We start from the raw sequence: 11908 nt of genomic DNA on the forward strand, positions 1-11908 counted from the left end.
CTAAAATTGAGTTACAAATAAAATATGAATTAAGAATACAATATTGAAATTTAGATCCCAAATGATATTGTATTACAATGACTCGTGTTTTCCATTGGCGTTGATCGTCACTTCCGATTCAGGAAACCTGTATTACTCAGCTATCGTAGCAATGATCTCCGTGTTAAAATTATATTCGGAATGTGTTCAACCAGCTCTATCACATATGTGATAATGACTGGCACCAATATTGTCCTATAACATGAAATATATACACCATCCAAGTTATCTGCCATAACATGTTATATATAATAATGGGTCCTACTACACTGCAGCTTTTTTTTTTAATTTTTTTTTTTTTTTTTTTAATTTAATACAGTAGAATTATTTATTTATTTACAATTGTTATATACAAAGTCAATATGAGATGATATATACAAACGGTAATATAATACAGAATACAATTAAAGTTCCTATATTATAGCTACTTTCATATATACAGCTAAAAATATATTTGAAGTCTGTTGCGGAAAAGCGTCTGGTTGAAAAAGAGTGTGATGTTTCCCAGCACAAAAAGAACGTGCATAGGGAATTGTGGGATGTTATGATGGCCATGTTAATGTTAGAGGTGAGTGTTGATTTCAGTTAATAAATAGCGGTAAAACAAACGGGTAAAACTTGAGTTAGTGTTTAAATGTTTTTAATGGATTTCTATTTTACTGTTGGACATATTTCAGTGGGTGTATAGGTATTTTATTTATATGACAGAGTGAGATAGTGCCATTTAACGAAAACGAAAGATGACTAAGATGTCAAATTGTGACAACTTAAAGTAAATAGCACGGTCTGTTTAGTCATATAGTAGAGTAATTAATATGGAAGCTTCATACAGGACGATAACTTGCCTTATACAGGAGAATTCGGTAAGGCAGAGTAGGCTGAAGCTTGGTGATTTCGATTTTATTTCCTTTTGTATAATATTGGTTTATCAATTAAGCCAAAATTTTCCAGAATTTATATGGGGTAGGCCTACAGGTGTTTGGTTATTTTTGCTTGAAGGCCTACATTCTTACTAAAAATTGCAATGAGTGCTCATATACGAAAGAAATATAAGAAGATGTCTATGGTTGTAGCTACTTATTATAGTAGCAAAGTCAATATTTCATGGGAGAAGTTGCAGAGTATAAATTCAGACATGACGACACAATCCTAGGCTTAAGGAGGGTCATAAGGTAGTGAAGACTCGAGCTTTAGAGAGTAATCTTTATTTTTGTTTTCTTTTTGTATAGAATTGGTATATAAGCTCTTGTGAAATATTTGTGGATAGAGGGTGTGTTCGGTTAGACAATATAATGGACAGGTATAGGTATATATCATGAATGTATTTAGATTTTATATTGTGTAGATGGATTGTATTGTTGTTGATTTTGAATTCTTTGGTGAGATAATGTTGTTTATATGTGTAGTAATGAAACATTTATAGAATTTTAATTTGGGGCAATTCAGAAATAAATGATGGTAAGATTCAGTTGCTCGGTTACAATAGTGGCATTTATAGTTGATAGTATATATATTTCTGTATAGCATAATATCTTTTGTTAGTACTGCATTATTGATGATTGTATACATGAAATCCTTTTCTTTTTCAGATAAGGAGGAGCATTTATAGAGATTTGTCCAGACTTTTGAAAAGTCAACATGAGGTAATTGTTTATTTATTTTTGGTTGTGTCTGTAATAAGTCAATTAGGGACCAGTATATGTCTTTAAGTTTTGTATTGTATGTATATTTGATGGATGATTTGAGGCTATTGTAAGTTTCTTTTATATCTATATATGATTGGGGGAGTTTTTCCGAGTGGGTATAATTATTGGATGCATATCTTGGCAGAGTATCCCTTGTAGTAAATCCTAGCCAGTATATGTATAGGCCTAACCAGGGACTGTTGTTGTCTTTGATTGCTTTTACTATAAGTTGTTGTTGCATTGCCTGGATTTTTAGTCGAATGTTTGGCACTTTAAGGCCACCATTTTTATGCTCTAGGTTCAAGGTGTTTCGATTAATTGTTTCACTTTTATTTTCCCAGATGAAATTGTAGATTATTTTATTTATGTTTTTAATAATTGAGTTTGAGGGAGGAACTATCCTAGCAACAAACCATAGTTTGCTGAGTATATAGGTGTTTAAGATGCATACTTTTTCTTTATATGAAAGAGAGTGATTTTCCCATGTCTGGATGGTTGAATTGATTATTTGAACAAGGGGTAGCCAGTTCTTCTCCATTTTATTTGAGCCAAACCAAATGCCTAGTAATTTTATAGCGTCTGTTTTAATATTAATATTTATATTTACAGGATAGGAGTAGTGTGATGGTTTTCCAACAGAAAGGATTTCAGTTTTATCATGGTTTAGTTTGGAGCCAGATATAGAGCCAAATGTTTTGAATTGTTCGAGGAGAGTGCTGTATGAAGAAAGTCTAGATATTATAGCAGAACAGTCATCTGCATGCTGAAATAACTTAATCTCTGAAGGGTGGTTAGGGATCCTGATGCCTTATATGAGGATGTTTTTGTTTATGTATGAAGCAAGGGGGTTGATACACAATGAGTATAGAATCATGGATAGTGGACATCCTTGACGAATCGATCGGTTAATTTTAATATTTTGGGAAAAGGATCCATTTACTTGGACTTTACTAATCAAGTTTTTAAACAATATTGTAACCCAGTTAAGGATGTAATTTGGGAAATTAATATGTTTAAGTAGATTTATGATATAGTTGTGTTCAATGCGATCGAAGGCTTTTTCTTGGTCAAATGATAATATATAGGCACTGGACTCATTTGTGTTTATATAATTTAGTATTGTATCTATTGAATATAGGTTATCAAAAATGCTTTTATTTGGTCCAGCTCCTGTTTGTGTATTAGAGATTAATTTGTTAATAACAGAATTTATTCTTGTGCTTAGAATTTTTGTTATGATTTTATAGTCCACACATAACAGGCTTATCGGTCTATAGTTCTTGAGTAATCGATGGTCGCCTTTATTCTTGTAGTTTATTGTTATGATACCAGTTCTCATTGTGTTAGATAATTCCCCCTGTAGATAGATGTTATTTAATACTTCTGTTAAATCGTTTCCTATAATGTCAAATAATTTTATGTAGAAATCTCCTGGAATACCATCTATACCCGGGCTACGGTTTGTTCTAAATTTTTGTAACTCCTTAAGGACTTCATCTCTAGATATAAAATGTGATATTGAATCTCTTTCCGTGTTTGTTAGTGTGTTTATGTCACTGTTTTCGATATAGGACTTCATTAAGTTATCATTAATATTTTGAGAAGTATATAGTTGTTGGTAGAATTGGTGAATTGTGTGTAATATATCTTGTTTATTGTCACAGATTGTATTATTTTGATTGATCAGTTGTTTAATTTGTTTTTTTGCACCCTTTTTAACTTCTGCTAATTTATATATTTTAGAATTAGTAGATACATCAATTTGGGGTATTTCTAATTTTGAACGTATAACGTAGCCTTGTTTGGTATTATATTCTATAAGCTCAATTTTTGATTTAATCTCGTTTATAGAGTTATTCTTACTAGGTATTTCATTTTCTAGGGATTCCAGTTGTTGATAAAGGTTACTGAGGATATGTTTGTTCTCAACTGCTAAGGCTTGACAGTAATTTTGTGTAATATTTCTAATAGCGGCTTTACCTTTTTCCCACCATTGTATGTTGTCAATGATTTGGTATTTTTTGTTTTGCACGCTTGACCAGAATGTTTTAATTTGATTTTGGTAGTTTTTATCATCTAGAATAGAATTGTTAAGTTTCCAATATCCTTTACCCCATTTAAGATTGTTAAGGTTGATATTTAGTTCCACTGCTTTATAGTCAGTGAAATGAAGTGGTATATGTTTAATTGATTTGATGTAAGTTGCATATTTATTACTTATGTAAATGCGGTCTAATCTGCTAGCATGACCTTGTGAGTTGTGATAGGTAAAAAGGGGAGTGTCAGGGGAGATAATTCTGTAACCATCACTTATATTAGGCCACACAAAATAAATGTCTTGTTTCTCGGGCAACTGACAGCTGAAACTGTAGGGAGGGAGGGCGGTTTCTTTTTTTTTTTTTACTCATTGATGGTGCAAAATAAAATTTGGCTATTGCTGAAAATTGTTGGGGCGGGAAGGCGGTCTTTCTTTTTTTTTTTTTTTAAATGAGAAAGTCATTACTTGTTTACGTTTTTGCTTTCCGTTATATTCAACTTTATTGTACATACTTAAAACATAAACCCAAAATCAAGTCTACTAAAACACTGAGACTGAACACTGACTGAAAGGAAAATAATTTTCCATATTTAATTCACATAATTGAAATTGGTTTAAAATAAAATTCCATACGACTATGTAATAGCCCTCCATAAAGACAACAATATTTTTAAAAACTAAGCCTCTTTCACCAGGTGTATCAAAAATAATAATCATGGTAAACAGTATTTAAAACTAAATCTAGTATCGCCGGTTTATTTATAATTATTTACCGAATTCCAACCAATGCATGTCACACCGTGTCATCGGTATTGGAGATTGCCGGAAATACTGTTTCTTGGGATATTCGGTGTGTTTCTCAGGATATTCGGTGTTCTATCCGGTGTTTATATTGAATGACTATTTAAATCTAACTAACAACTGGTCAGTAAAACCACCAAATCGGTAATCCAATTATTATTTTCCGGATTATCGAAACTACCGTAAATGTGCTAATAATGACCCAGATTCTAAGGTATGCATTATGACGACTATCGTCATCGTATCGTATTCTTAGCTATAATTAATTAACCTGTTCTACGGTTCATTATTTTATCAATAGGATTTTCCAAACAAGGACCGACTGAAGCCGGCAATAATGAGCCGATTACGATCGAATGATTGAAATATTGTCGCCAATGACTTTTAACACGAATCAAATTCTAGTTTATCAGGGGAGGTAATTAATATCACGTGATACAAAATGGAGGTTCTTTCGATATCAATAAAAAAGGCAAATCTGCCAAACTTCGCCATTGTTCGGATAAATAAGACAGCATGTTCATCTGAATCAGTTTTAATACATTTGAATAGATATACATGTATGGCGGATGTAGGTACATGCGGGATATTTTTTTTACGACTTGCTTGTCGATGTGCGGGCGGGCGTTACATATTTATTTTTTTTCATCAAGACTAATAAATAGACTGCACGCGCAACCAATTTTGCGTGCGGGCGGTGCCCGAGAAACAAGTTATTTTATTTGTGTTGCCTTAAGTAGATTTTGTATATCAAGTAGATATCTTATAGCATCTTTTGGATGGTTATTCATGTTGCCATGTTTGTTATCTTTACTGTTTTCAATAAGGTTAAAATCACCAGTAATAATATAAGAATGTTGTGGATTATGAATAGTTTTGACATATTCAAGAAGTCTCTTGTAGTAATAAGTTTTCAATTCTCTCTTGCAGGGACCATATATATTGAATATTTGAATAGTTTCATTATTTGCATTTACCTCCAGATGTTGGAGCCTACCTGCTAATTCATCAGGTGTATTGTAGAGTTTATGTATAATGTTTGGGCTTAATAATAGGGCAATGCCAATCTTTGTTTCATTATATGCAGTGTATAAGTTATAGCCAGTTTCGTTTTCAACATTTTTTATTTGATGGACATTGGATTTTAGGATTTCTTGTATACAAACAATATCTAGTTTGTTAAATATATTGCTAATTTGTTTAATCGTTTGAAGATTTCCTTGTAGAGTGTTTATGGAGTAAATTAACATAATAATTAGGTAAATAATAGGGATAGAAGGCTTCATTGTTAACTAATATGGTTTCAAGAACTTATAACGTCTTAATTTGTTTGATCTCTAAACTTCTGTTTCGGTAAGCGGGGATTCCGCTCGCGCCCTTTTATCATCTATTTCTGTTTCGGATAAACTATCAAGGCTTCTTTCCCTTTTACTTACTGTGTCACACTTAGTGACTGTAGAGATATTTAACAATGAGACATCAGTGTCATAGTTAAGATTTGACTGCGATGTTTCAGGGATATCATGGGATGAGTTGTCAATGATACTGTTATCCTCTAAATAACTTTGACCCACTGAGGATCCTGTGTTAATGGGGGTGGAAGGAACATGACCACTAGATGTATCAATAATAGACTTATTAACATCATTGATAAAATGGCTATCAGGGCTGAGGATAACATTTGTTGTATCGGTAGTGATAGGAATGTCATTGTTGACTACTGTTGTTTTTATGGAGTCTAGAGTAGCTAAGTCCTGGTTTAGACTTCCTGGGTTTGCGGGTTTGACTTGACCAGAATTAAAGACATTTGTTTTTGTCGTATTATTTTTTGAGGGGATATTATTGACACCAGGGTTATTGTCTTCACTAGGGTCATAACCTAAGACATGGTTATTGATATTTAGGTGCTCATGATTAGGTTCATAAATATTATCAATATTATGGGTGGGTTCAGTGGCTATATCAGCAGATACTATAGCACTGTTTGGACTAGTTTGGGGTTGAAGGGCAGGAAATTCCATTTGATCATCAAGATTTGGTGCATTGGGGTTGGTTGGCAGACTATATCTTTTGTCTGGTTTTGTACATTCACGGCCAAGATGCCCATGCAGACCGCAGTTGTAACAAATTTTGCCCCTAGTTTGGCCCTCATATTTAATGGATACATGTATCCCTTTTATATAAATGTGCGATGGAATAGGTTTAAACATTTTTTTTACATAAACAATTCTAACACCGCTTTCGACCGTTGGAAATGGTTTGAAGCAGGATCTGTCACATTTAACCAATTCACAAAGTTCATCAATTTGTTAACCAGATATTTATTGTCCATTTCGAATGGTAGGCCGAAGACCGCAACAGGAATTGAATCAACAGGGTAGTCCCATGTGATGTTTCCAGCCGACTCTACTGTATAATTGCAATTCTTCACTGAGAAGGTCTTGAGATTCTCAAGAAATAACTCCTTGGCAAGTATATCCTTAAGAGGTAGGCAAAACTTGCCCTTACCTACATTTTGGAGACATTTTATATTGCTGATGTCAAAATCCTTAGCTTGTAGGAAATATAATATGTCTACTGAAGCAATACCAGTGGAGGGGTTATCATCGTCGGGAATCAGTTCAACAGTATTGTCACGAATTATACGGTTTGTTACACTCATCTCCCCATTAGGGTTAATTGTCATCTTTGTCGATTTTATGTAACTCATTGTCAATAAAACACTTCAACAGCTTGTATGTGGTCTTAATTAGAGTTTAAAGGTGGTGAATCACGGTGGCCATAGACCGGCCATGACAATATGGCTGACACCAACACTGAGAATTCAAATGTCTTGTCACAGTAGAACTCGAATAGTTTATACAATTATCAACTCTGAGGTATTAATCCATTACAGGGTATCTGGGTCGTATCTATACAAAAGATAAGATGGCCATTGTCGGACACTAAATAAATAGCTCTTTATAAACGCCAGTAGAGGGAGAGCTATCAAGACACGCCACGCAATGTGTTATAAGGGAAATGTTGCACCCCATCCCACTTGCTCACCCTTTGTTAAAGTGCTCCACGCACAAGCGAATTGATGAAACAAATTGAACAATACGTGACGTGTGTCCGTTAAACAACACACACGTCATCGTTCTCCAGTCATTAGCCCACTCGGAGCAGACCCCCCCCCCTCTCTCTCTCTCTATCTCGCTCATAACATATCAAATATATGGTTAATAGAAACATGACATTCAACAAATTCTTGCAATCGATAATCCTATGACATACAATAAAATGATTCATATTATGTCTAATTATTATCCCACATAACAATATGATGTTAATTTTACGTTACATTTACGTAAAAATGGCCAGTCAGTTTACCATCATTTTGCTCATCTTTTTAACGATAATTTTACGTCAGGAAATGACGTTAATCTAACGTAAACTTTACGTCATTTTTACGTTATATTTACGTCATTTTCTGACGTAAATCTAACGTAAACTTTACGTCATTTTCTGACGTAAATGTAACGTAAAATTTGCGTAAAGTTACGTCATTTTCGTTAGATTTACGTCAGAAAATGACGTAAACTTTACGTTAGATTTACGTCAGAAAATGATGTAAATATAACATAAAAATGACGTAAACTTTACGCTAGATTAACGTCATTTCCTGACGTTAAATTGTCGTTAAAAGGATGAGCAAAATGATGGATATCTAACCGACCATTATAACGTAAATCTAACATTAAATTAACATCATTTACGGATGCAATTCTAATGTCAAATTTTGATGAGCATTAAAACCTTCAAAATTATTCATTATTTGCCGCAGTAAATGGGAAGTACATTCAACCAATAATCAAATTTTCCTGACCCGTGGGTGAGGCTAAAAGTTGAGTGGTCCAACGTGTGCGCTTTAGGTCATAAGGTCTGTCATTGAGTCAAGTGGTTTTTTTCCACACCCAACTTGAACATGGGTTTTCTCTGGGTCCTCCTACTACTAAAGATTCCTGGTGCGGATGAATTATTCAACTTGAATTGAATCACTTAGTCCCAAAGGACAGTTTATGTCTATTGGATGTTTTACCCCATTGCTCTCTATCTACCCATAACAAGTCAGAATTCTAAATGTATTGCACAGAAAAGTTAATAATCTAGCAGAATTATATGACAAAATATACTACAAGTATGTATACATATACTTTATTTAAAGACAAAAATATAATGTTATAAAATACAAAATACACATTTAAATATTAACAGTTTTTATCCACAGCTGTTTGAGAAATGAAGACGGGCATATGCCACACAGTGTGCAGAGCTATGGCGTACTCTTATATAAAATTCCAACTGCCAAGGGATCTTTCACACACACACACTTGAGTTTACACTGTACCTTGGTTTTTTTTTGTCCCCTCCGTATGACTAGTCACCCATCCATGTCAGGTCCTCTGTCCGGCATCACTGACAAGGGAAAATGTTCAAGAAAAAGGTCTACATTAGCGCTATGAAAGTGTTGATATGCATATAAGAAAGAAAAAACTGGGATATTGACCAAATTGGGCCAAAACCTATAGCCTCTATCTTATTTGCTCAAGGTATTGATGGAATAGGAGTTAACTTTGGAATGAGTGAAATGAAATGGGGTTTAATGTCTATTCCGACAGGGCTAATGACATGGAAATATGCTATACAGTGTCCTATTATGGAATTTTATCCAGACAGCAGCGCTAAAGCCTACTCTTATATCGAATTCAAACTGCCAAGGGATCTTTCACGTGCGAACCAATGTGTGCACAGGACCTCGGTCATTCGTACCATCCAAACGACTAGACAGCTGTCCTTCCTTGTCAGGCCCTCTGTCCTGCACCTCTGACAAGGGGAGGAAACCAAGTCTGGAAATCACGAAGAACTTTCTCGGCCGACACTGGAATGAAATGTTGTGGAATACTGAATATTGATAGGTTTCGTCCTCTCATGATTCCAGTGTGTAACACAAATTTGAAAAAGATCAATTAAGAATAAACACAAGGAGAATTAACCAAGGAAGGCAAAGTCCTGAAAAGCTGTATATTGATAATGCTTGTCCTCTCACAATCGGAATGATTCACATTTCACACCCAGTGTGCTGTTTTACGTTTTCATGACCCTACCGTCTTGCCATAGATTATAACTTGTAGTCGTCAAATAAGACACTTGTTACTAGAACTAAGGCACCTTACGGTAACCAAGCTGACGCTACGCTTGTGTTTTCTTTATCTTAAACCTACCATTATTTTGTGTACTTCGGTAATGGACATTTATTAATCTTATCATTTCATTCCATATAATTTACTGACACTTATTTCGCATTTGCATTTGGTTTGAGCGTCACAGCGAGTGTCGGTGCTGTCTTATATCTGAGAGACTGGACAATGAGATCTATGAACTGGTTAGAACCCGCCATTGTTTCCAACATGGGTTGATATTTGTTTTGTTCGTCATAATTTTGTATGTGAAACTTCACAGTGTTTTTTACCACTTTGCCCATTAAATTAACATCGTTCCAGGACATCGTCGTTCTATGATTTATTTGTGGGAGTGCGTTAAGCTGATCTGACGCGTCCGGTTTGTTGACATCTTCGACTTTGCTGCGGGTAAGGCCTCAACGGTACTGTCAGAGTTAAAGAGTCGTCTGCAAGCCGACAAAACAGTACAGTAAAAAACACTAAAGTTATTCATAGTAATTGTTATGAACACTTCGCAACACGCGAATTAGTTGTTGATCTTTATTTGTGGTAAAATTATTAGTTTCTTCAAAACGTTTCAAGACGAAGTTTTAAAAGTATGGAAGCCAATCAAGGCGACAATGAAACTCCAATTGCGCAAAATTCATCCAGAAACCGAACGCCATCTGTGAAATTCGTTGAAAACGCTATAACGGAGAAAACTAAGAAGTTTTGGAAGTCTCATAAAGAACTTAAACACCACGTTGACATGTTATTGCGAGCAAAAGGCGGATCACCAGAAATCCCAGAGTTAAAAAATAACGTTGTTGTCTCTCAACTTGCCTTCAAGAACGAAGCCACAGAGATTCAAGAGTTATTTACCCGTGATAAATCGGAATCTGGACAAGCTGAAGCTCTTGAAATTTCGTCTAGAACAGTGGAATGGTTAAAGATATCAGATAGTGCACTGGCTAATAGCATTCCACCACCTATCCCTTGTAAGGAAGGCACCCAAGAGCACCCCTGTGACGATAAAAAATCTGCTCATTTGTCAAAAGCTTCTACTACATCAAGTTGTGCCAGGCGACTGGAAGCTAAGGTACGAGCTGCTGAGCAGAAAACAAAATTTGAATTTGATCAACAGATTCGACAGTTTCAGTTAACCCAAAAGTTGAGAGAAGCTGACCTCGAACGCCAGAAACTACTAGATGCTTCCAAATTAGATGAACTTAAAAGTAAACGAGACCTCGCAATGGCTGAAGCAGCAGTAAAGGCCTACAGTGGGGGATCAGACATTGGCTCTGTTGATGATTTGGCATCACAGCTTGATCGCTCTAAAGCAACCCAGGACTGGATAAACGACGTGAAACCAGTTTTTGATACTCAACCTAACATTGAGGATAAAGTCAATGAAGATAACCATCAAGCATCGGCTACCTGTCAACCAAAACGATTTGCTGGTAACGACCCACTGTTTCGACCATTTGATCAAGCAACATCACATCAACATAATGCAACTTTCGCACTCAATGAAACCCTGTTTCGACATCTTGATATGCAAAATGAAACAAGTGCTAAGCTTATGTCTTCGTTGGCAAAACAGTCACTACCTAAGTGCGAACCGGATGTTTTCGCTGGAGACCCTCCTATATTTTTGCCTTGGAAAGTGGCTTTTAAATCAATGATTGCTGATGTCGATGCTTCACCAAACCAGGAAATGACATACCTTCTTCGCTACACATCTGGAAAACCAAAGGATCTTGTCAACACCTTTCGTAGACGTGTACATCCCGACGCTCATGTGAAAGTCACCAACCTTTGGAAAGCTATGGAAGAACGTTTCGGTCATAGTGCAGAAATTACAAACGCCCTCCTGAACAACTTGCAGAAAGCTGCCAATTTCCGAAGCGACGACCGACAAGGGTATCAGAACTTTTATGATGTTTGTGAAGACGTTGGTTCACAAATTCCGTTTTTGAACGGTCTGTCCATTTTGAATTCATCATACTACATGAAGTCATTGATTGAGAAAATCCCTAAAATGGTACGTGACAAATGGGAAAACAAAGTTACCAAACACATGATGTCAAGACAATCTGATGATTATCCTCCATTTTCTTCCTTTGTTGAACTCATGCATAACA

At 35.3% G+C, this 11908-nt stretch overlaps 1 long non-coding RNA gene across 2 annotated transcripts; it reads left to right on the forward strand.

Annotated features, from left to right (window-relative positions):
* Positions 1 to 375: 375 nt before the first annotated feature.
* Positions 376 to 7297, forward strand: LOC126829430 (uncharacterized). 2 transcript variants are annotated; one of them, XR_007683394.2, is made up of 4 exons: positions 376 to 607; positions 1269 to 1345; positions 1629 to 1682; positions 2334 to 7297. It is a non-coding gene; the product is annotated as an uncharacterized LOC126829430 (long non-coding RNA). The 2 variants fall into 2 exon arrangements; XR_008788959.1 differs by having other exon boundaries at positions 1269 to 1682.
* Positions 7298 to 11908: the final 4611 nt, after the last annotated feature.

Source organism: Patella vulgata, chromosome 8 (genome assembly GCF_932274485.2).
Source record: "Patella vulgata chromosome 8, xgPatVulg1.2, whole genome shotgun sequence".
NCBI lineage: Eukaryota > Metazoa > Mollusca > Gastropoda > Patellidae > Patella > Patella vulgata.